This window comes from Bos javanicus, chromosome 4, assembly GCF_032452875.1.
Source record: "Bos javanicus breed banteng chromosome 4, ARS-OSU_banteng_1.0, whole genome shotgun sequence".
NCBI classification, from domain to species: domain Eukaryota; kingdom Metazoa; phylum Chordata; class Mammalia; order Artiodactyla; family Bovidae; genus Bos; species Bos javanicus.
The window spans coordinates 36,636,980-36,660,358 of record NC_083871.1 but is presented as its reverse complement, the minus strand read 5'-3'; the positions used below and the strand labels follow the sequence as shown (position 1 = coordinate 36,660,358).

The 23,379-nt window shown below is 36.5% G+C and overlaps 1 protein-coding gene across 1 annotated transcript in view; it reads right to left on the bottom strand.

Moving 5' to 3' along the window:
• The window catches only part of SEMA3A (semaphorin 3A), a 553,371-nt gene extending 543,854 nt beyond the window's left edge, over positions 1-9,517 (bottom strand). The window contains exon 1 of the mRNA XM_061413769.1: positions 9,071-9,517. The gene's annotated coding sequence lies outside the window, so the exon portion shown is untranslated. The remainder of the gene's footprint in view (positions 1-9,070) is intronic.
• Between the last annotated feature and the right edge of the window lie 13,862 nt (positions 9,518-23,379).

Here is a 23,379-nt window from a genome sequence, read left to right as displayed (position 1 = left end):
TCAGGAAACAGCTTCCTGGGTCAGGGCCTGCCTGAGGCAGAAGGTCACTCAGAGGTGGAATGGAAGGGTGCTCAGCCCTGTTTCTGAAATTCAAGAATTTGTGAATTTTTCTGAAGCTAAAACATTAGAGACCCTTTTTGAATTAGAGCCAAGCTTTTAATAAAACGTAAACACCTCGGAAAGGGTGAAATTTTATTAATTAGAGGTATCCAAACTGTACTTTCAATCTGCTGTGTCTGTGTAAATTGGCTAGCTGTCATTACTACACCAATGGAACGAGTGCTTTGATTTAGGAGTTACCAGGAGGAGGACAATGAATAACGATAGCTAGCCGAAGAATAAAGGCTATTTTGGAGCATAGAGATCGTTGAACTGAAAACTGTGCTTTGGGCACAAGTTCAGGTTCTGCAGAAACTGGAAATCTGAAGATTTTGAAGCCCCAAATTAAGAGAGTTGATATTAAAACTTAATATTTCAAATAAAAAACGCAATGAATAGAAAAAACATGTAACAGAAATTCTGTACACATCTGAGAAATTTTCTAAAGATTTATAATTTTGATTTCAAAAAGGAATATGATATAATAATACATTTTCATATTTCTTTAAGAAATAGCATCCTTAATATGGTTTCATGTTTTTTTTCTTATTATACATAATTAAAGATAAATTATGTTAACTATTTTCAGCTAATTACATTGTACCACCTCCATTTGATTATGATGTCTATGGCTTGACAGAATAAAAAATTATCTTTAATAGAAAAAAGCCAAATTATCATCTATTTAAAGTCTAAGAAATGCATTTGAATTCCTTAATTCATGATAAGCACTTAACAGAAGCTAGCTAGCAAAATTAACTGAATCAATGCCCTCATTTTTTAACATTCAAGTAACTTGAGGATATTTAATTACTCAAGACTTTATTAATTCAGTCAAGATTCACCAAGTCCTTTAAAATGTATCATAAAAATAAACTTTAAAAATCAACATATATGTTTGTAAGAGTAATTTTTTCACAAAAAGTTTACTGTTAAATTATGTTTTATGTACTACTATTGATTAATGTTAAATATCATAAATGAAGTAATATATATGAAAAATATTAAAAATTAGTCATAAGAGGAACTATATACATCATCTATTTCAAACTTTTTGTTTTATGGTTGAAATTTTTGAGGTAGTGTAATTGAAGACATGACCATGGTCATACTGTTAATTTGAACTTATGGCAAGTAAAACCTATGAACTTTTGGTAAATTATCTACACATTATAAGACAATGTACACACATTTTATAATAACTGTATAGTTAATATCTGTTACTAAACAGTAAACTAATGGATTCAACCTGAATGCATATAGTTTCTTAGCATTCATTTACTTAAGTATCACTATTTAAACTTCTTAGTAGTACTTTTAAAATCCAGTAATTAACACTGACAACCACAGTAATAAAAGTACTCAAGATGCTCTAAAACTGTCCAACCCATAGTCCTTTCAGATAAAAATAGCTGGAGTTAATTCTTAAATGCTAATGATTATGTTATAGGAACTCAAAAGATATCATCTGCTCGTTACACTGCTTCCTTCCTGTCACTTCACATCCTTCCCCAAAGGCATGTTTACCTCATGTGTGGTCACATATAACGTTACCACTGTGGCCACAGCTGATGTGCCATGATGGGCCCTATTAGCCTCTTCCCATGTCAAAAGTGTTTCTCCAGAACTATTATAGTATACTGAGCTCTGGAAGCAATTCTATGCCTATCTCATATAAAGCCTTGTTTATATTAAGCAGCTATATAATTGACTCTGAGTTTTAGTCCATCAAAGTGTAGTCTTTACCTTTCTAATTTAGTCAAATATAAAGGACACAAAAATTCCTCAGATATTTTAATTAATGAATCTAGACATTTTTCAACCCTTCAAAATTGGTTGGTGTGTATGTGTGTATAGTGTTTAAAGTTTACAGAGAAGGCAGAAATGCTTAAAATGTTTTAGAAACAAAACCAAAACAACAAATGACATCAGGTCTCTGCAATAACTGGAACCATAAAGTGAGGTATGCTTTTGTAGACAGGATAGACATATGCAATACTACTCCTTAAACTGGGGACTTCCCAGGTGGCAAAGTGATAAAGAATCCACCTGCCAATGCAGGAAGATACAAGAGACCCAGGGTCTATTCCTTTTTGGGAAGATACCTTGGAGTGGGAAATGTCAAACAGCTCCACTATTCTCACCTGGAAAATTCCGTGAACAGAGGAGTCTGGTGAGTTACAGTTCATGGGGTCACAAAGAGTTGGAAATGACTGAGCAACTGAGCACACATACGATCCTTAAATTAATCTTCTCAAACTTCACATTATCTACCTGTGGATAAAGGACTAACAACATGCTTTCCCCTTTTTCATGACAATTTGATCTTTTATGAACTGTTTAGCTCTATTCTTCTGATAAAAATTAGAATCACTAGAAAAATTTTACCCATGGTAAAAATGAGCCATCTTCAATTGTAAACACTTTTTTCAATTATCTACTTTCTTTCATTACTTATTCAAAATTGGGCAAGGAAGGGACACATTAAGAAATGACAATAATCGAATATGAATTCTTCATTAAATTTACAATTTGGAAAAAGGTTTGAGAATGCTTGTTGTTTGGCCCAGGAAATAATTATTTATTTAAACTTACTGTTAAGTGTAACTCAGATTCAGATACAAGTTTTCTGATTAAACATCATTGAAATATATTTTAATCAAAGGGAGAAGATAAATATTAAGCTTTCTGTGATATAAAAATTACATCAAACATATAGTGCTGCACTACATACAAAATCCTTTTAAAAGCCTGGTAGTCTTGTGTGAAGCCTCATATATATGATTTGTGCCTTTTCATATGTTTTTGTCATATGATAAAATTTCAAAATTCTTCCTGGAAACTTTACAAAGAACTTTGCAAAATTCTTCCACATGTAAATCACCAAAATGTCACATCATGCACATTCTCCACATTTGGAAAATGAACTACAAATTGTCAAAAACAGTATCTCACCCCAGTGTTTTACTTCACATTCAGTGACCCACTTATGCAGAATTTTAGATTTATAATTGAGTCAAGTGTAATTAAAATGCTAAAATGTATACACACAATTAATAGCATAGGTTTAATCTAGGGAGAATAAACTCTAGAATGATTGAAAATACTATTTATTGGGAAAATGATTATCTAGCATGTAAAATTTAAGCATATCAGCACATCTGGCCAGAAACAGAGTCAAAAACCTCAAACTTCTAATAGTAATACCAATAGAAAACTAATCATCTCTTTCTGCTATTCATCCAGATTTGAACGTACAATATTAAGGAATAAAACAAAATGAAGTTGTCTGCTAATTAGATGTCTCTGAATTCTTGAGTTAGTCACACCTGCAACTTTTACTTTAAACATAAGCCTATCAGGAAGCCTACAGACAGAGCTTTAACATATTTAAAATATTTTAACAAAACATACTTTAAACATAGAGCTATGATAAATAGTACTTTATTACAAAATGAAAACTTCATGTCCTGCTCAAAATAGGTTACAGGTTTCAATGGGCCTAAAATGAAGAGAATATGTATTGCTAAGCAGGAACAGAAACCAAGAACTCTTGGATATTGGCTACAGAAATAGAAACAAGGTGGCCAGGAGTCTGACAGGTGTAGGAAAACTGGGAATGAGAACCCTTCATAGAAAAGGAAGGATCATGAGTTGAGTTGTAGTTGATTGCTGTCTTGGGATTCAGGATGTATGAAGCTGGGGAAGTGAGTAGAGATGGCCAACCACCACCTAAAGGAAATCAATCCTAAACATTTATTGGAGGGACTGATCCTGAGGCTGAAGTTCCAAAACTTTGGCCACCTGATGCGAAGAGCCAACTCATTGGAAAAGACCCTGATGCTGGGAAAGATTGAAGAAAGGAGGAGAAGGGGACAAAAGGGGATGAGATGGCTTGATGGCATCACCAACTCAATGGACGTGAATTTGAGCAAACTCCAGGGGATGGTGAAGGACAGGGAAACCTAGCATGCTGCAGTCCACAGGGTCACAAACTATTGGACATGACTGAGTAACTGAACAATAGCCAACCACCAGATATAGGTGGAACTGTCCACCAGCACAAAGTATGACCTAAGTATTTCTAATATTTCCCAGAACATGAACCAGTAATACTCAGCATCAGAAATAATTGTGAACTGGTGCCCTGGAGTAAGGTTGGGAATGGGTCAAGTAAAGAGTTGGGATAGGGGATAGGAAGGCTCTCCCACTCAAGCTGAGTCTACAAATAAAAGCAGCTTCTGGATAATTCAAAAAGGATTTATGAGGATCAGATTAACTTCAAGGACCTAGGCTGTTGATTTCTTTGAGTAATGATAATGACAGAAGAAGTCTTTGACTGCTGTTTTTTAAGTAATCATTAATCCTCAAGGTATTTAGAACTTTCAGATCTTGTCACCGTGGATTAATTTTTCTAAGATCTTAAGATTAATTTGAAAAAAAAATGATGTTTTTCTTTTTCTTTTGTATAATAGTTTATGGTTTTATATATGCCAATCATATTTAAGAATCTTTTTCAAATACCTTTTATCAAAACCAAAAGGATATGTGAGAATTATAGTAACATATCTACCTACTTTTTCAGAAAAAAATGGGCAGAGGTTGTTAACATTTTAAAGGCATTTCCTCATGTTCATTTCATTTGCCTTGCCTAAATCTACTTGTGTTTATAAAAGAAACTAATGTTTGGCTTAAAAATTTAATAATACGGACTTGAAAAAATCTTTTTAAACTGAATATTCTGATTTTATCAGGGGGTGAATACATGTCTATAACGATACAAGTTTTGTTATGAAATAGAGCATTTTTATAAAAAATATTTTGGTTTTGGTCTCTCTACTCTCAATACTCTCAAGAAATACTCTCAATCATATTGATGAATGTCTGTCTTAGGGAGAAAGTGTTTTGCTGATAGAGAAACCACAGATGCAGGCCCTTGGAAAATCTGTACATGAAGTGAAAATTTTCAGATATGTGCTTTCCAAGCTGTGTTCTCATGACAAAAATACATATATATATATATACACACACATATATATATATCCACAGATAAGGAAAAATCCAATTAGCATTTTATCTTTAAAAAGAAAAATAAATATCCAGGTGTTCCTATTGAATAACTGAGGCCTAAAAATCTCTGAGGGTAAGTAACTTAGAGCTGTTATTTTTCAGTGTCTTGGAGGGGGGAATGTGTTTTGGTGACTCTCTTTGGAGGTCACTGTGATTAGAGTCACCTCTGAAAGTCAACAGTGGTTGGAAACAGTGGTCAACAGTGGTTGGAGATACCCTCCGGAAACAAACTCTTCTCAGAGACTCAGTATTAATAGGAATGGAAATTTGGCAAATGAGTAAGAGTGAATGGATCAGTTCTTCCCCAAATGTCTAGGGTGTAAATGCAACTCCTTCTTTACCTATAATAAAAAACTATGACAAGTAGTAGCACCTATAAGTGCTGAATGAGTGATGTAACTTGAAGTGAGGTCATGCTTATTGGCATTTAATTATTTAAATTGTTTGATTGGATGTTATTTCCATTTATAAATCCCTTTCATTGAGCAGTCCTTTTAAAGTGATCATAGATGAAATTAGCTGTACTGAAAATGAAGTCACTTTTTAGAGAAGTAAAGTCCAGTGGTTGGAGGAGACATTTGTCCTTGGAGGAAGTTAATTTGAGCCCAAGTTCCACTACCTACTAGCTGTGTGACACTGGCCAAGTCCTTAAACCACTCTATTTTTATATTTATAAACATGAATAGAAACTACCTGGTTTGGTATCCTCTAAGAACTAAATAATGTGCACAAAATGCTCAGAACAGTGTCTGGTTCCTTGAGGAATTCCCAACTCATGTTATTCATTAGTACCCTATCTGGAAGTAGGTGGCTTCCAATTCAGAGCAAAAAATAGAACCCTGAATAGAACAGTATGTGGAAGATACAGCTGCGATCATTGATAAGGCAGGAGGACATCTAGGATGTACTGTGTCCATTATAAAGTCAACTACACTGTTTCCTCCTTGATTGATCATTGAAATTGGATTGTATTTTTTCCTACAATTTCTGCCTTGATATGTAATATAGTTCCTTTATTATGAGTGAAAATAGAGTTATTAAATCCTGTAATTGCTGATTTAAGGTTAAAAAAAGTTATTTAAAGCAGAATATTCCTGAGAATAAGTTGATATATTCCTGTGATTGCTAAAAAATTTCCTCCAAGCATATAGAATTTTCACATCTAATATATATCTATATATACTCACATTATTTGTATTACTTAATTAGTCATTACAATCTTGAAAACACACACAGATAAAGCCACAGGGACACAAAACACATAGTTAAATGAAAAGAAATGGTCCTTATTTAAGGACCATCTAATTTGTGAATTCACAAGTTTTAACATGGTATTTATTAGCAAAACACAGTTCCCTTTAAAAGCATTTTTTTTTAATTGGACTTTACCATAATGCTTTCTAGCAGAAATCTTAATTGGAATAGTTATAACTAAGCCACCATTATAAGCTTTAGATAACTAAAGTACTTCTCTGAGGAGGTCACCACGTTTATACTGTCTTCAATTCCATTTAGCTATAGTCTTCAGTAAATTTCACTATTGCTGACATAAAATTATCAGCAGAAGTGACGCATTTATATTCACTTTCTAACATATAGTTAGCACTGAAACATAATAAATCTTAGGTAAAAATATCAAACTCTTCCTCTGTCACTCCATCTTCACCCCCAGAGTGCCTCTTAAAGTTTATTAAATTAACTGAAATTGAAGCAAGGGTTATATATATTCTATTTAATGAATAAAATTCTCATTCATCATCCTATGCCCTCAATAATTGGTTTGACTTTTTCATTTAATTATTATTTTTTATATGAACTAAAGATACTAACCAATGTGTTGCTATCATATAATATCAACTATGAAGGCTTCCCTGGTGGCTCAGAGGTTAAAGCGTCTGCCTGCAACGCGGGAGACCTGGGTTCAATCCCTGGGTCAGGAAGATCCCCTGGAGAAGGAAATGGCAACCCACTCCAGTATTCTTGCCTGGAGAATCCCATGGAAGGAGGAGCCTGGTGGGCTACAGTCCACAGGGTTGCAAAGAGTCGGACACGACGGAGCGACTTCACTTTCACTTTCATGAAGTTTTTTTAAAAAGTGTGGTATAGTTCCACTTGATTTTTATTACACTTTGAAAGGCAAATGAAGTAAATCAAGAAGAAACAAATCTAAATGCAGTGCTGAAGTGAGATCCAGCCATTCAAACTGGCTTCCTATTAATCACATAGCTGACCTTTCATTAAGGGGCACTTGTTGGAGTCATTGACACGGTTACAGCATTCACATGTGCGAACTGTACTCTGTGGTATTCATGTTCTGGCGAAGGCACAGTGAAATTAGATTCTCTCCCTGTAGGGGGTAGACATTGACCGCTATTCAATGCCAACAATTGTCGGTTAAAGTATTTCATGAAGGATGACTTTTAAACTGCGTTTACTCCACCATCAGTAATGTCAAATGCAATTGTTAAAGAAATATATTTAACTATTGGTAATTAATTAAACCTTTCATAGCAGCAACTTTATCCAAGGTAAATCATTTCTGAAAATACACAAAGGAGTCATCAGGATTCTACCGTCATGGCTTTTAAACCATCAATTTTATGATGTCCCCATCTATAATAGTTAGAAAACAAAAACAAAACAGCAGCCAGTGGGGAATTATTTAAACAATGCAACAATGTTTTATCTAGTTTCACTTGTCTATGTACCTTAGGCATGTGAAATGTCTTTTGGGATGACAATGCATTCCAGACAAATTTTTTAAATAAAAAAATGCCTAAATTAAGAAAATAAGATAAAACCTCAAAAGGCTACAAATAGATACGATGTGCTGAGAGTTTTTATTGTATCCTCTTTTAACATGATCATCTTTGTGCAGTATTTGATGGACTGCATTTGGGAACCATAACTGGAATCTTTGTCAGGGCGTATGTCCCATGTGCTTATTTCCTACATGGAACATCATACATGTAAACAGCAAACACATTCTTTCACATTGGTTGACATTCCACCTGAAAAGTCCACCACAGTTAGCCTGTTAACACAATTCAGGATATATGGTATAATAGTAAAAAGACTCCCCATAGCCAAGTAAAACTTGGAGTAGGGGGCTCAAGGAACGGGGCTGTGCTTAGATCAAATCTGAATTTCAAGTTCAAACATAGTTTAATGGTGAATCTAAAGTTGTAAATGCAAAGTAAGCGCAATGTGAAGGCTGCTTGAAACCAAGCATGAAAGACGAAAAAGTCAAAGTTGAGATTTGCCACATCTGGTTTTAATATCTTTTCTTATGCTATTAGACAAATGACCTTTTGTTTTGTTTTGTTTTAAAAATTCATTATCATTGTCATGGCTGCTACAGCTTAATACTGTTTTTAGAATTTTTAAGATGACTTCTTTGGTAAGGGACCAAGCTATAGAATGCATTTAAGAAAAATTACAAGCATATTTCTCCCATTAATGTTTGATTAGTGATGTAACCAAATAGCTATGTGTAAAAGTTGAAATCCATCTTCAAGAAGAGTATGTGCCTTCTTAAATAATTATTTTCCTATTCTTAGAACTATGACAAAACACTTGCCCATCATCATTTGACAGCAATAAAGGACATTTCATCCAGAAACAGAGGGTAGTATGCTAGGTTACAGGATTGAATTAGCAATATGATTAGCACCACATTTCAGTTCCAAGACTTTCTGAATGAGGAAGTTACTTGCGGAGTCTAAGCTTCAGTGACAGTGCCAAGGCACTGTTGCAAAATGAAACCGGAGGAAATCCACAGGGTTATCAACACAGGTTTTTTTGCTAGTTCACTTTTGCACAGTCTTCAGAGGATTCCCTGAGAGTAAACATCCCTAATTAATTCCCAAATAAAAGAAGGAAAGATAAATTTTCCACTTACTTCATTTGCTGTCCTTTGTCCGCACGCTGAAATGAAAGGGTGGTTCTGCCGATCCTTACCTAGCTCCAGGTTGCCCTCCGGATTAGGCATAAACGTGAGCGGTGAGAAGCACGTTGACTTTGTAACTGTACAAGGAGCAGCCCATCGCGCTGCTGCCTGAGAGCCGGTCAGGACAAAGTGCTAAACTTCAGCCCGAGAGCACAGCATCTATTACCCCTGAGGCTCTACCATTTCACCTACACCTGGGCGGATCTATCCAGCTTCATCTCTATTAGAGCTATTTGACTCTGTTGTTTAAGAGGCAGAAGGAAAAAAAAAAAAAAAAGAGGCTTGCCGTTGTCACACTTGTTTCCTATTAAAGAGCCTTACGGTGGATTGAGTAATTGTGTACGAAGGTAGTCTGGCTGGCAGATGTGTGCAGCCCCAGCGGAGCACTAGATTCAAGGCAGATGGGTTGTACCAGGGCGCAAACAACATTGAAAGAGAGAGAGGCGTGATTAAAACAGCAGGCCTCTGTTTTATAGTGCTGGAAGTGGGGTAGCCTTAAAGCTCCTGGGAACTGGAGTTCCCCAAATGGCAGTGCTGTATAGCATGGAAAACAATAAATCCAATAAAAAAGAAAGATATTTGAGCAACGAAAGTTATAAAGATATTTATAATATTCACTTTAACTATTAATGAAGAATTAAATGAAGCACCCCTCCCCCACACACTCTAACTGAACTTAATTAAAACTACTCAATCATGGGTCATAGTGGGTTACTGATAATGTTAATGTGATGGATTTGAAACAGATCCCTCATTCTGCTGTATAAGCCCTGGTTATCTTTTTAAATCTGAATTAAATTGCTTTAAGGAGATTTACACTGTCAGACAGATTGACATTCTGCAATTGGGCATTTTTTAAAGATGTAACTGAAGCCAATTGCTAGGAAAATATCCTCTTGCAGGTGTGTCTCATACCATATATTATCTCAAGCAATTTAACCCATGGAAACTTTAGGGCTGTCTGTGTCATACTCTTTGAGCATCAAAAGTGTGTAAGTAATCAAACTGAGGGTGTGTATGTACGTGTGAGGGTTTTGATATCTTAAAGACATTACAAGCATACATGAATATTCAAGTAACAAAAAATATACTACTGATAAAGTACAGAAACGCCTACAGAAATAGTGCATAGGAGAGCAATTCATATTATTTAAAAAAACAAACAAACTGTATTTCAGTAAGCCAGATTAAAGTTTACCTGTGACTACCTGAAGTTTCTTTCATGAAATTCAGCCAAAAATTAAGATTTTCAGATTTCAAAATTTTTCATTGGAAAAACAAATAAAACTTCTATATTTTCATGGTTTCACATACAATGCTATGAATACTTTCACAGTGAATTTTTTTCTATCTTGACTAAAAATGGGATATACTGGAAATGTCCCAAGAAACAATGTTCTTAAGAGTTTCCAGTCCAACTTATCCACCAAAGTTTGAGTTTGATTTGGAGAAGCATACAGACTTTATTTTCAGCTTTTTTTTTTAAACAACCCATCACATATGCCTATTCTCAAGAGAGTCCTTTATACCAAATGTTGAGTCCTTTATACTAAATGTTATCTAATTTATGAACAAATGATCCAATGCTTGCTGTTTGCTTTTTTCTTTTTTTAAGAAGGTAAGAAACCAGAATTTTCCCATCACCAAACTCTCTCATCGCTTATCCCCACCACTTCCATTGGGTTTATCACTGTCCCTTCTACACACAATCCTCGATTCAGTTACCTCTCTGATAGTTACTATGGTTACATTATCTGTGAATTTGTTATTAATAAGATTGTTATATTAATTATATAAGATTAATAATAAATTCCAAAAGTGATCTTCCATTTCCAACTCAGTAACAAAATATTTTGTTAAAAATTGTGTATGCATTTTCCTATTTGATATATTCAACTACTTAAAATATTTGAACTGAACTGTCATTGAAACCAATTCATGGCATTTTAAATTATCTGATTCAAAATTTAATTCTATTTTTAAACATGTGTCTCAGCCGGGTCAAGATTTTAAAGCCCAAATGGTAAATAATTTTAATTTCAAGCTATTTATTTCTGAGTTTAAGTTAATAATAATAATAATAAACCCTTGTGCTGATCCCTAGCAGCTGGTCAGAATTCTGTAAAACTATATCAATGTTTAAATGTAAATACACTTTAAATGAATATCTTTTTAAATATTTCATATACTTGAATTTTTCTACTCCATGATTTCAATATTGGGCCTTGTTAACCTAAGAAGATAAAACACAAGGAGCTCATTAAATTATGTGGTTTAGGTGGGTGCAATTATATATAAGGTAAAGATGGGACAGAAAATTTTATGTTTTTGCTAATGAATCAGCTCTTGAAGATGAGAAAGGTGGCTTTCTCTCTCTCTCTCTGTTTGATTTTTGTTGATTTATCAACAATATCATCTATTAGGAAAAGAAATGTATGTCTCAAACTGTAAGTATTCTATTACTGACTTTATACTATTATTAAAACGGTATAGAAAAAATATCACTAGACTAGGATGCATAAAATTAGAGCAGAGGAAATACTTCTATGAGCAGATTTGAATAAATATACAGAGGTTTGTAAACTGGGTGTGTAATCAAGAATTCAACAAGTAATTAGGAGCAACTCCTTTTATGAGATGAGGCATGGGAAACAATTTCCAACACCGCTCATCTTCTTCCTCTTAGATCTTAAAATATCGTCCTTAAAAGATGCTTCTGATCAAGGTCAAAAACATCCTCACCAAAAACTTTATTTTCATAAAAATGCTGGTGATTTGCTGCTGCTGCTGCTGCTGCTGCTGCTGCTGCTGCTGCTGCTGCTGCTCAGTCGCTTTAGTTGTGTCCAACTTTGTGCGACCCTATGGACTGCAGCCAGCCAGGCTCTTCTGTCCATGGGATTCTCTAGGCAAGAATACTGGAGTGGGTTACCCTGTCCTCCTCCAGGGTATCTTCCCAATCCAAGGATGGAACCCAGGTCTCCCGTGTTGCAGGCAGATTCTTTATTGCTGAGCCACCAGGGAAGCCCTGCTGGTGATTTAGGGGGAAGCTAAATATTACTACCTAGGGCATTTTCTTGATTTGTTCTCTATCTTCCGGATTACTTTAGGATGTTAACTAGTTGACCCTGTCGGCCTGGTATATAGTACATCCTTCAAAGGACAAAAGAGTTTTCTTGGGGAATATAAATTGTTGTGTTAAAAAAGGTACAGGAGTCATCAAAAAGGCTCCAGATTGGCTGAGGTCCTATACTATAAATCCCCCTAAGGAGCCGAAACAAGGAGAGTTATTTTGGAGAAAAAAAAAAAAACATGTATGGGCAAGGGCAAAGTTAGTCTAAGTTTGGAAGTAAGGAACAGAGGGGTGGGGAAATTTACATTAAAGGAAAGAGGTCTAAAAAAGTAGTTCTACTAACCCTATAATTTTACTTAGGGCAATACTAGAAAATGTGCAAGTTTATTGCAAAATATTTGTGAGTCGATTAATCCAAACACTAAAAATCTAGAACAAAAATGATTAGGTTTATCATTCTTCAAAATGTGTCAGGCAGTTTTTATTTCAGCTAAACAAATAATAGATGCTTCTTATAAGCTATCACTGATGTAGACTTCATAGAGAAGCAAAGCAAGACCCAACAACTGACCTCAAGACATTTTACAAACTACTTGAGATGAAAATATATGTACACAATAAATTAAATGAGGGTTTATGATTGGAAAGAATGATACAGACAATAAATTTAATGAAAGGTCAGAAAAGTAAGAGAACAGTGTGGACTGCATGGATTCTGAGGTAGATAAGGATACTGTGCAGTTCAGAAATGATGACAAAAACAGTCTGTCAAATAGAGGGTTTGAATTGGGGAATCAAGGAGAATGTCTGGGAGGGGTAAGATTGTGTAGAACAAAGAAACATTGTTGGAAGTTTTCTGGTAAGCGCCTGGCATGATAAATATGTTTTGGAAAGATCAATTGGAAGGGATTAGAAAAAGGCAAGACAGCCTTGGAGTCTGCTGCAATAACTCAGGTACTGACCTATATTTCTCACTAGATCGTCATTTTTCCCTCTGAGTAGGACTATCCCTGCTACTGAAATACTCTAGTCCTCCTTACATTCCACTCCCATTTCTATTCCTATGTTCATGCCATGTGCTTGTGCTTCAGTGGAAACTGCTGAATTTTAAAAGCTTTTCAATGTAAATAACTATTCTATTCAGTTCAGTTCAGTCACTCAGTCCTGTCCAACTCTTTGCGACCCCATGAATCACAGCACGCCAGGCCTCCCTGTCCATCACCAACTCCCGGAGTTCACCCAGACTCACGTCCATTGAGTCAGTGATGCCATCCAGCCATCTCATCCTCTGTTGTCCCCTTCTCCTCTTGCCCCCAATCCCTCCCAGCATCAGAGTCTTTTCCAATGAGTCAACTCTTCGCATGAGGTGGCCAAAATACTGGAGTTTCAGCTTTAGCATCATCCCTTCCAAAGCAATCCCAGGGCTGATCTCCTTCAGAATGGACTGGTTGGATCTCCTTGCAGTCCAAAGGACTCTCAAGAGTCTTCTCCAACACCACAGTTCAAAAGCATCAATTCTTGGGCGCTCAGCCTTCTTCACAGTCCAACTCTCACATCTATACATGACCACAGGAAAAACCATAGCCTTGACTAGACGGACCTTTGTTGGCAAAGTAATGTCTCTGCTCTTGAATGTGCTATCTAGGTTGGTCATAACTTTCCAAGGAGTAAGCATCTTTCAATTTCATGACTGCAGTCACCATCTTCAGTGATTTTGGAGCCCAGAAAAATAAAGTCTGACACTGTTTCCCATCTATTTCCCATGATGTGATGGGACCAGGTGCCATGATCTTTGTTTTCTGCTTGTTGCGCTTTAAGCCAACTTTTTCACTCTCTACTTTCACTTTCATCAAGAGGCTTTTTAGTTCCTCTTCACTTTCTGCCATAAGGGTGGTGTCATCTGCATATCTGAAGTATTGATATTTCTCCCAGAAATCTTGATTCCAGGTTGTGCTTCTTCCAGCCCAGCGTTTCTCATGATGTACTCTGCATATAAGTTAAATAAGCAGGGTGACAATATACAGCCTTGACATACTCCTTTTCCTATTTGGAACCAGTCTATTGTTCCATGTCCAGTTCTAACTGTTGCTTCCTGACCTGCATACAGATTTCTCAAGAGGCAGGTCAGGTGGTGTGGTATTCCCATCTCTTTCAGAATTGTCCACAGTTTATTGTGACCCACAGTCAAAGGCTTTGACATAGTCAATAAAGCAGAAATAGATGTTTTTCTGGAACTCTCCTGCTTTTTCCATGATCCAGCGGATGCTGGCAATTTGATCTCTGGCTCCTCTGCTTTTTCTAAAACCAGCTTGAACATCAGGAAGTTCACGGTTCACGTATTGCTGCGTAATAGCAAATTAACTGCCCCCAAAACCATTTTTAAAAAATGGCTTTCCAATCCCTGTTTGTAAAATTTAAATGTGATGAGATCACTAACTAGAGCTTAATACAAGGGATGAGTATAAGCTTAAGATAAATACTCAATGCCTTTCTCTGTATCTTTAATTACTGATATATTAACTCAGTTTACTACAATGTCATAAATATTTTTCAAACTTCAGTTCAATTCAGTTGCCCAGTCATGTTTGACTCCTGCAACCCCATGGACTCCAGCACACCAGGCTTTGCTGTCCATCACCATCTCCCAGAGCTTGCTCAAACTCATGTCCTTTGAGTTGGTGATGCAATCCAACCACCTCATCTTCTGTCCTCCACTTCTTCTCATGCCTTCAATCTTTCCCAGCATCATGGTCTTTTCCACTGAGTTAGTTCTTTGCATCAGTGGCCAAAGTACTAGAGTTTCAGCTTCAGCATCAGTCCTTCCAATGAATATTCAGGACTGATTTCCTTTAGGATTGACTGGTTTGATCTCCTTGAAGTCCAAGGGACTCTCAAGAGTCTTCTCTAACATCACAGTTCAAAAGCATCAATTATTCAGTGCTCAGCTTTCTTTATGGTCCAACTCTCATATCCATACATTACTACAGGAAAAACCATAGTTTTGACTAGATGGACCTTTGTTGGCAAAGTAATGTCTCTGCTTTTTAATATGCTATCTAGGTTGGTCATAGGTATTCTTTCAAGGAGCAAGCGTCTTTTAATTTCATGGCTGCAGTCACCATCTGCAGTGATTTTGGCAGCCAAGAAAATAAAGTATGTCACTATCTCCATTGTTTCCCAATCTATTTCCCATGAAATGATTGGAATGGATGCCATGATCTTAATTTTTGAATGTAGAGTTTTTGCCAGCTTTTCACTCTCTTCTTTCACTTTCATCAAGAGGCTCTTTAGTTCCCATTCATTTTCTGCCATAAGGATGGTGTCATCTGCATATCTGTTGCTATTCATATTTCTCCCAGCAATCTTGATTGCAGCTTACACTTCATCCAGCTGGCAATAAGCAAGGTGACATGACAATATACAGCTTTGACTTACTCCTTTCCCAATTTGGAACCAGTCCATTGTTCCATGTCTGGTTCTAACTGTTGCTTCTTGACCTGCATATAGGTTTCTCAGGAGACAGGGAAAGTGGTCTGGTATTCCCATCTGTGTAAGAATTGTCCACAGCTTGTTGTGATCCACACAGTCAACAGCTTTGGCATAATCAATGAAGCAGAAGTAGATGTTTTTCTGGAATTCTCTTGCTTTTTCTCTGATCCAATGGATTTGGCAATTTGACCTCTGGTTCCTCTGCTTTTTCTAAATTCAACTTGAACATCTGGGAGTTTTCAGTTCATGTATGGTTGACGCCTACCTTGAAGAATTTTGAGCATGACTTTGCTAGCGTGAGATGAATGCAATAGTGTGGTAGTTTGAACATTATTTGGCATTACCTTTCTTTGGGATTGGCATGAAAACTGACCTTTTCCAGTTCTGTAGCCACTGCTGAGTTTTCCAAATTTGCTGGCATATTGAGTGTAGCACTTTTACAGCATCATCTTTTAGGATTTGAATTAGCTCAGCTGGAATTCCATCACTTCCACCAGCTCTGTTCATAGTAATGCTTCCTAAGTCCCACTTGACTTTGCCCTCCAGGAAGTCTGGCTCTAGGTGAGTTCTCATGCCATTCTGGTTATCTGGGTCATTAAGATCTTTTTGTATAGTTTTTTTTTTTTTTTTTGTATAGTCTTGCCACTTCTTCTTAATATTTTCTGCTCAAGTTATGTCCACACCATTTCTGTCCTTAATTGTGTCCATCTCTGCATGAAGTGTTCCCTTGGTATCTCTAATTTTCCTGAGATCTCTAGTCTTTCCCATTTTTGTTTTCCTCTCTTTCCTTGCATTGATCACTTAGGAGGGCTTCCTTGTCTCTATGAAATTGTGACAGTGTAAAAAATATGTTATCAAACTTTGTATTTCTCAAAGTATTTCTCAGAGACACACACAAAAAACTACTTATTTTTTAGGACTAGTAAATGTACTTGGTAGTGACAATAGTGTTAAATACTAAAAAGAACAAAAATCACTTGAATTCAAAAGAAATTTCAAAGCTAGAAGCAATGAAACTTCATAACTGAAGGAAAATATTGAGTGAAAATTAACTCTACAAGTAACAGAAAATCATAGTGGATTTAACTAAATCAATATTTATTCAATATTTCTTCTTTGTACAAAAATAAGAGAAATCCAGAAATAGCATTTCCAAGTTATATGGCATCATTTTTCAAGCAATTAGACAACCAAGAATCTTTCTTTTTGCTCTGTTATTCTTGGATAATAGATGTCATTTTCAAAGTCCCAAAGTAGCTGCTGGAATTCTGGTCATTGTTTTTTTTGTGGTGACCTGAAGGAACGTTGGAAGGGGGAAAAAAGGGCCCATAGTTTCCCCGACACCATTTGTTGAAAAGACTATCCTTTCCCCAATGAATGATCTTGACACTCATGTTGAAACTCATTTGATGATATATGTGAGGATTTATTTCTGTCCTCACCATTGGTCTATGTCTGTTTTTAAACCAGTATACACTTGTTTTGACTATTGTAACTTTGTAAAAGTTTTTAAAAGTAGGAAATGTGAGACCACCAGCACTGTTCTTTTGAACAATTGTTTTGCTTATCTAAAGCCCCTTGAAATTCACAAGAATTTACGACTGATGTTTCTATTCCTGCAAAAAACATCATTGGAATCTTGACAGAGACTGCTTGGAATCTTGACAGAGACTGCTTGAGATCTGTCAACTGGTTTGGGAATTTCAGTTCGTTCAGTTCAGTCGCTCAGTCATGTCCTACTACTCTTTGCAACCCCATGGACTGCAGCACGCCAGGTCTCCCTGTCCATCACCGACTCCTGAAGTTTACTCAAACTCATGTCCATTGAGTTGGTGATGCCATCTAACCATCTCATCCTCTGTCGTCCCCTTCTCTTCCTGCCTTCAATCTTTTCCAGCATCAGGGTCTTTTCCAATGAGTCAGTTCTTCACATCAGTTGGCTAAAGTATTGCAGTTTCAGCTTCAGCATAAATTCTTCCAATGAATATTCAGGACTAATTTTCTTTAGGATGGACTGGTTGAATCTCTTTGCTGTCTTTTCTCCAATACCACAATACAAAAGCATCAATTCTTTGGTGCTCAGCTTTCTTTATAGTCCAACTCTCACATCCATGCATGACCACTGGAAAAACCAGAGCTTTGACTAGATGGACCTTTGTTGACAAAGTAATGTCCCTGCTTTTTAATATGCTGTCTAGGTTGGTCATAACTTTCCTTCCAAGGAGTAAGTGTCTTTTAATTTAATGGCTGCAATCACTATCTGCAGTGGCTTGGGAGTCCAAAAAAATAAAATCTGTCACTGTTTCTACTGTTTCCCCATCTATTTGCCATTAAGTAATGGGACCAGATGCCATGATTGTGGTTTTCTGAATGTTGAGTTTTAAGCCAACATTTTCACTCTCCTCTTTCATTTTGATCAAGAGGTTCTTTAGTTCTTCTTTGCTTTCTGCCATAAGGGTGGTTTCATCTGCATATCTGAGGTTATTGATATTTCTCCCGACAATCTTGATTCTAGCTTGTGCTTCCTCCAGCCCAGCATTTCTCATGATGAATTCTGCATATAAGTTAAATGAGCAGGGTGACATATACAGTCTTGACGTACTCCTTTTCCTATTTGGAACCAGTTTGTCATTCCATGTCTTGTTGTAACTGTTGCTTCTTGACCTGCATACAGATTTCTCATTCTCAACCAAGAATGATTGCTAAATCTCTACCTCCTGCCTTATACATATTAGAAAATTATTGTTAACTGTATTCCCATACTTTAAGAATGTTTCATTAAGCTTTTATAAAAAACTTTTTTTCTATCAAGATACAAAGCTCATCGCATGACTTGTGAAAGTTTACTACAGCACATTTTGATTATACATATTTAGACATTGCTTTTTAAAGGGGACTTAAGGAATCTGAAAAACACTAAAGCAAATGCTACAAGTATTTTAGACAGGAAGTATCAGAGGAGTGAAAGCTGGTTTTCATTGTTCAAATAATCATTGTACAATACTTTAACATTCCCAGTGACATGTTACATGTGTCGTTATATTTATGTGATGGAAAAGTACAAAGCAGTACAACCTATTTAGTAAATCCAGATTTTCATAGAGCAATAATAAAGAACTAAACCTTTATTATAATATATGTATTTTTATCCAATTATAAACTTTTTCTAATAACTTTGTAGGAAATGCATCCAAGTTTCCTCCTATCTTTATTTTGTTCATAAAAAGTGAATTGTCAATATCTTAGATTACCCATAAATATGAGCCTTTCCCTCTATCTTCTTTTTCAGTTTCTTTTGCAGAGAGCCTGTCCTGATAAATCAAGTTCTTACAATGTTTAGCACTTTTAAACACTGAATATTTAGTATGTGCTATTTTAGCACCAATGCCCATGTAAATTTTATCTTGTACTCTTTTGTTGTTTAGGAAATGAAAGTAATTTTTTCCATCAAAGTGGTTCTTTAACTGTAGAAGTCATTATGAAACTTTTACATATCCTTCTACTTTCCCTTATTAGTGAATCTCAAAATGACCATTACACTGTCAGAGCGCGGTGTTTAATGGGTGCTATGTAAACAGCATTTCTGTAAGTTTTCCTTGTTCTCTATCCTCTCAGCTCCCCAAATACATTTCTAATATATGAAGATGGAGTTAGAAATGTATACCTTTATATACTTACACTTTCAAATAATTCTCCAGCACATCTTTTTTTACTGAGAATCTACTATATGCAATCTATTAAGGGCAGTGTGGTGACTATAAGTTGAAACATTAGTAATGTTTAACATTAGTAAATACTTAAAGTTAGTATCATTTAAAATTGACATTACTAATTTTATTCATAAAATTTAAATTGCACTTAAATTATTAGTATTTAAAAAAATTTTCCTTTTTCATGTTGGGTTTCTGAATTTTTAAACACATAAATATCTTTAAGTATCTCTTTTTTCTTTTCAGTGTTGTTGATTATCAGTTCAGTTCAGTTCAGTCACTCAGTCGTGTCCAACTCTTTGCAACCCCATGAATCACAGCACGCCAGGCCTCCCTGTCCATCACCAACTCCCGGAGTTCACCCAGACTCACGTCCATTGAGTCAGTGATGGCATCCAGCCATCTCATCCTCTGTCGTCCCCTTCTCCTCCTGCCCCCAATCCCTCCCAGCATCAGAGTCTTTTCCAATGAGTCAACTCTTCGCATGAGGTGGCCAAAGTAGTGGAGTTTCAGCTTTAGAATCATTCCTTCCAAAGAAATCCCAGGGCTGATCTCCTTCAGAATGGACTGGTTGGATCTCCTTGCAGTCCAAAGGACTCGCAAGAGTCTTCTCCAACACCACCATTCAAAAGCATCAATTCTTTGGCGCTCAGCCTTCTTCACAGTCCAACTCTAACACCCATACATGACCACAGGAAAAACCATAGCCTTGACTAGACGGATTATCATTAGTTAATTTTTTTCCAGTAAGTTAGCTAGAGGTGGTGATGGCTTGACCTGAGGCTATAACAGCAGAACAAAAGAAAATTTCAAGAAGTGTATGATGAACATGATGAACAAGACTTGGTAATTATTAAAATACAGGAGACAGAGGATACAGTTACAAAAACGACTTGAATATATATGAGCCTATTCTTGAGAAAACAAGAATGATCAGCTAATCACAGTGTTTATGAAAGGCCACACTGCAGAGTTGCACAAAAAATATAATTCTGCATAGACAAAAGAGATTCAGTTTCTAAACAGTCATCCACATTTCCACATTATTTTAGGGAAGCAGAAGGTAAAATAGTTTTCCTAAACACTGTTTTTTTCTGCTGTTACTTCGAGCAAGCAATACTCAGTGGATTGAATGGCTGTCTTTACCCAGAGAGAGATTACTGATGAGTAAGAGTCAGCCTGGGGAAACATGAAGAGGTCACCTTGGGTTCCAGGGCTGCTTTAAGTGTTTTTTCAATGACCTGGAAAATGAAATAGTGAATAGGCTCATCAAATTTGTAGATGAGTTCAATCTTCTGAAGAGAATAAAGACAGGGCTGCTCATGAAAGACGGATTCAGTGTTCAAAATGAACTTTGCAAATTAGAAAAGCAGTAAGAAATGAACTGAATGAAGTTCAGATGGGTCAAATTCAAGGTGATGCAATGCAAGACAGAGAGCCAGCCTAAAAGGATTCACAATGGTGAAATATTTATAATAATGAGAGGAAAGGTGTTTTCAATTAGTACTGGAAACACTCTCTATAGTAACCCTTTACCAAAAAGAGTGGGGAATGATACCTGTATGCCAGCAGGACACAGGAGAAACAAACTCACATCTCTTGAATCTAGGGCTCCAAAATATTCACGTAAAACTTTTCTATGTAGCACTTCATCAATAGCTAGTATTATACTAGATAGAATAGAAAAGGCCAGGTAGCAATAGATATCAGAGAACCTACTGTGTACTGGGTGGGTCTGTTCTTTTTCCTAAAAGTGAAAAAGTCACGACTCCAGGGTAATACACTCCATAACCTCAGATATGCAGATGACACCACCCTTATGGCGTAAAGTGAAGAGGAACTAAAGAGCCTCTTGATGAAAATCAAAGAAGAGAGTGAAAAAGCTGGCTTAAAATTCAAGTTTCAAAGGAGACACTGATGTATAGATCAGTCTTATGGACTCTGTGGGAGAGGGAGAGAGTGGGGAGATTTGGGAGAATGGCATTGAAACATGTATAATATCATGTATGAAACGAGTCGCCAGTCCAGGTTCGACGCAGGATACTGGATGCTTGGGGCTGGTGCACTGGGACGACCCAGAGGGAGGGTATGGGGAGGGAGGAGGGAGGAGGTTTCAGGATGGGGAACACAGGTATACCTGTGGCGGATTCATTTCGATATTTGGCAAAACTAATGCAATATTGTAAAGTTTAAAAATAAAATAAAATTTTAAAAAAAAGAACAAAAAAAATATTACAAGCATATAGTGACACAAAGATTTCAGATAGTAAGAAATGCTATGAAGAAAATAGAACACATTGATATGATAGTATGACTTGGAGGGAATGGAGTCATGGAAGGAGTCAGTTAGTGTGTGGCATTTGATCTAAATGTAATGAAGATAGTCTTGAAAATATCAGAAGAGAATTCCAATCTGAGGAAAAAGCAAACGCCAAGTCTCAGAGTTGGAGTAAGGCTGGCAGGATGTAAAGCCAGAAAACGGCTGGAGCGGTCTGAGTGCCTCACGGATGCTGAAGGCATTTACTGTGAAAGGCAAGAGTAAGGAAGGAGCAGACTGGGAAGAAATGTCACGAGCTCTGTTTGCTTTAAGTGTCAGTTGCTTCTCAGGCATCTGAACCAGGATTTCCAGTATGGAGTTGAATACATTAGACTGTGGCTTAGAGTTTAGTAAGAGGGAAGGAAAGAGAGATTTGGGAGGGAATCATAGAAAATCACTGTGCTTGGATATAGTGGGAAATTTGAAAAGTAGATAGAGTATAGTGATGCATGTCCTTACCAGCCACATTAAATGGGCTGTATTGCTGCAAATATATTATAAAGCAATTGCAAGATACTGTCCCCTGTCCCCCTCCCACCCCCTAGCCCCAACACTCAGGGCCTGACTCATTTTATTCTACTTTCTAATGCAAAGTTCCTTAAACACACACACATGATTTTTAAGCAAGGGAAAGTGCCAAAATTCAAATTACAGTTGAGCCTTATTATTTGTAGACCCTCATTGTTCATGGTTCTGTCTTTTCTACTCACTAAAATATATTTGTAACTCCCAAGTCAAAATTGTGGGACTTTCCTGGTCATTTGCAGATGTGCACAAAACTGAAAATTTGAGCCTCCAGATGTGCACTTGCTCTGCTCTTGAACATGATGGTTTGTCTACTTATTTCAGATCTTGTACTGTAAATAAGTGTGCCCTTCTTGTGGTACATTCAGTGCCACACTTTTCACATTTTCAAGCTTTATGTTGCTGATTTTGCTGTTTAAAATGGACCCCAAGCATAGTGCCAAGGTGCTGGCTAGTGTTTCCAAGCTCAAAAAGGTTGAGATGTGCCTTAAGGGGAAAATATATGTGTTAGATAAGCTCTGTTTGTCATGAGTAATAATGTTGTCTGTGAGTTCAATGTTTATGGCTCCACAATCAATATTATATAACATGTCTTTAAGAGAACTACACCTAAGACAAGATTATGTATTGTTCATGTGATGACAATTTTGTGACCAGAAGTTCATAGGAACCCAAGCCTGTACTTCCCCTAGGAGCAGTGGTTCAGTATTCATTAATTCAATATTTGCAATGACTTTACAGAAAATAACTATCATGAATAACAAGAATTGACTGTAGGTCTCATAAAATGCTGCTGCTGCCACTGCTAAGTCACTTTAGTTGTGTCCGACTCTGTGGGACCCCATAGACGCAGCCCACCAGGCTCCCCCATCCCTGGGATTCTCCAGGCAAGAACACTGGAGTGGGTTGCCATTTCCTTCTCCAATGCATGAAAGTGAAAAGTGAAAGTGAAGTAGCTCAGTCGTGTCTAACTCTTAGCAACCCCATGGTCTGCAGCCTACCAGGCTCCTCCGTCCATGGGATTTTCCAAGCAAGAGTACTGGAGTGGGGTGCCGTATTATGAGACAGTTGCATTTATTATAAGGAAACTTTTCCTGTAGTTGTATAAAAGATTGACAGAACTTCTCTGACAAAAGGAAAAAGGTAATTC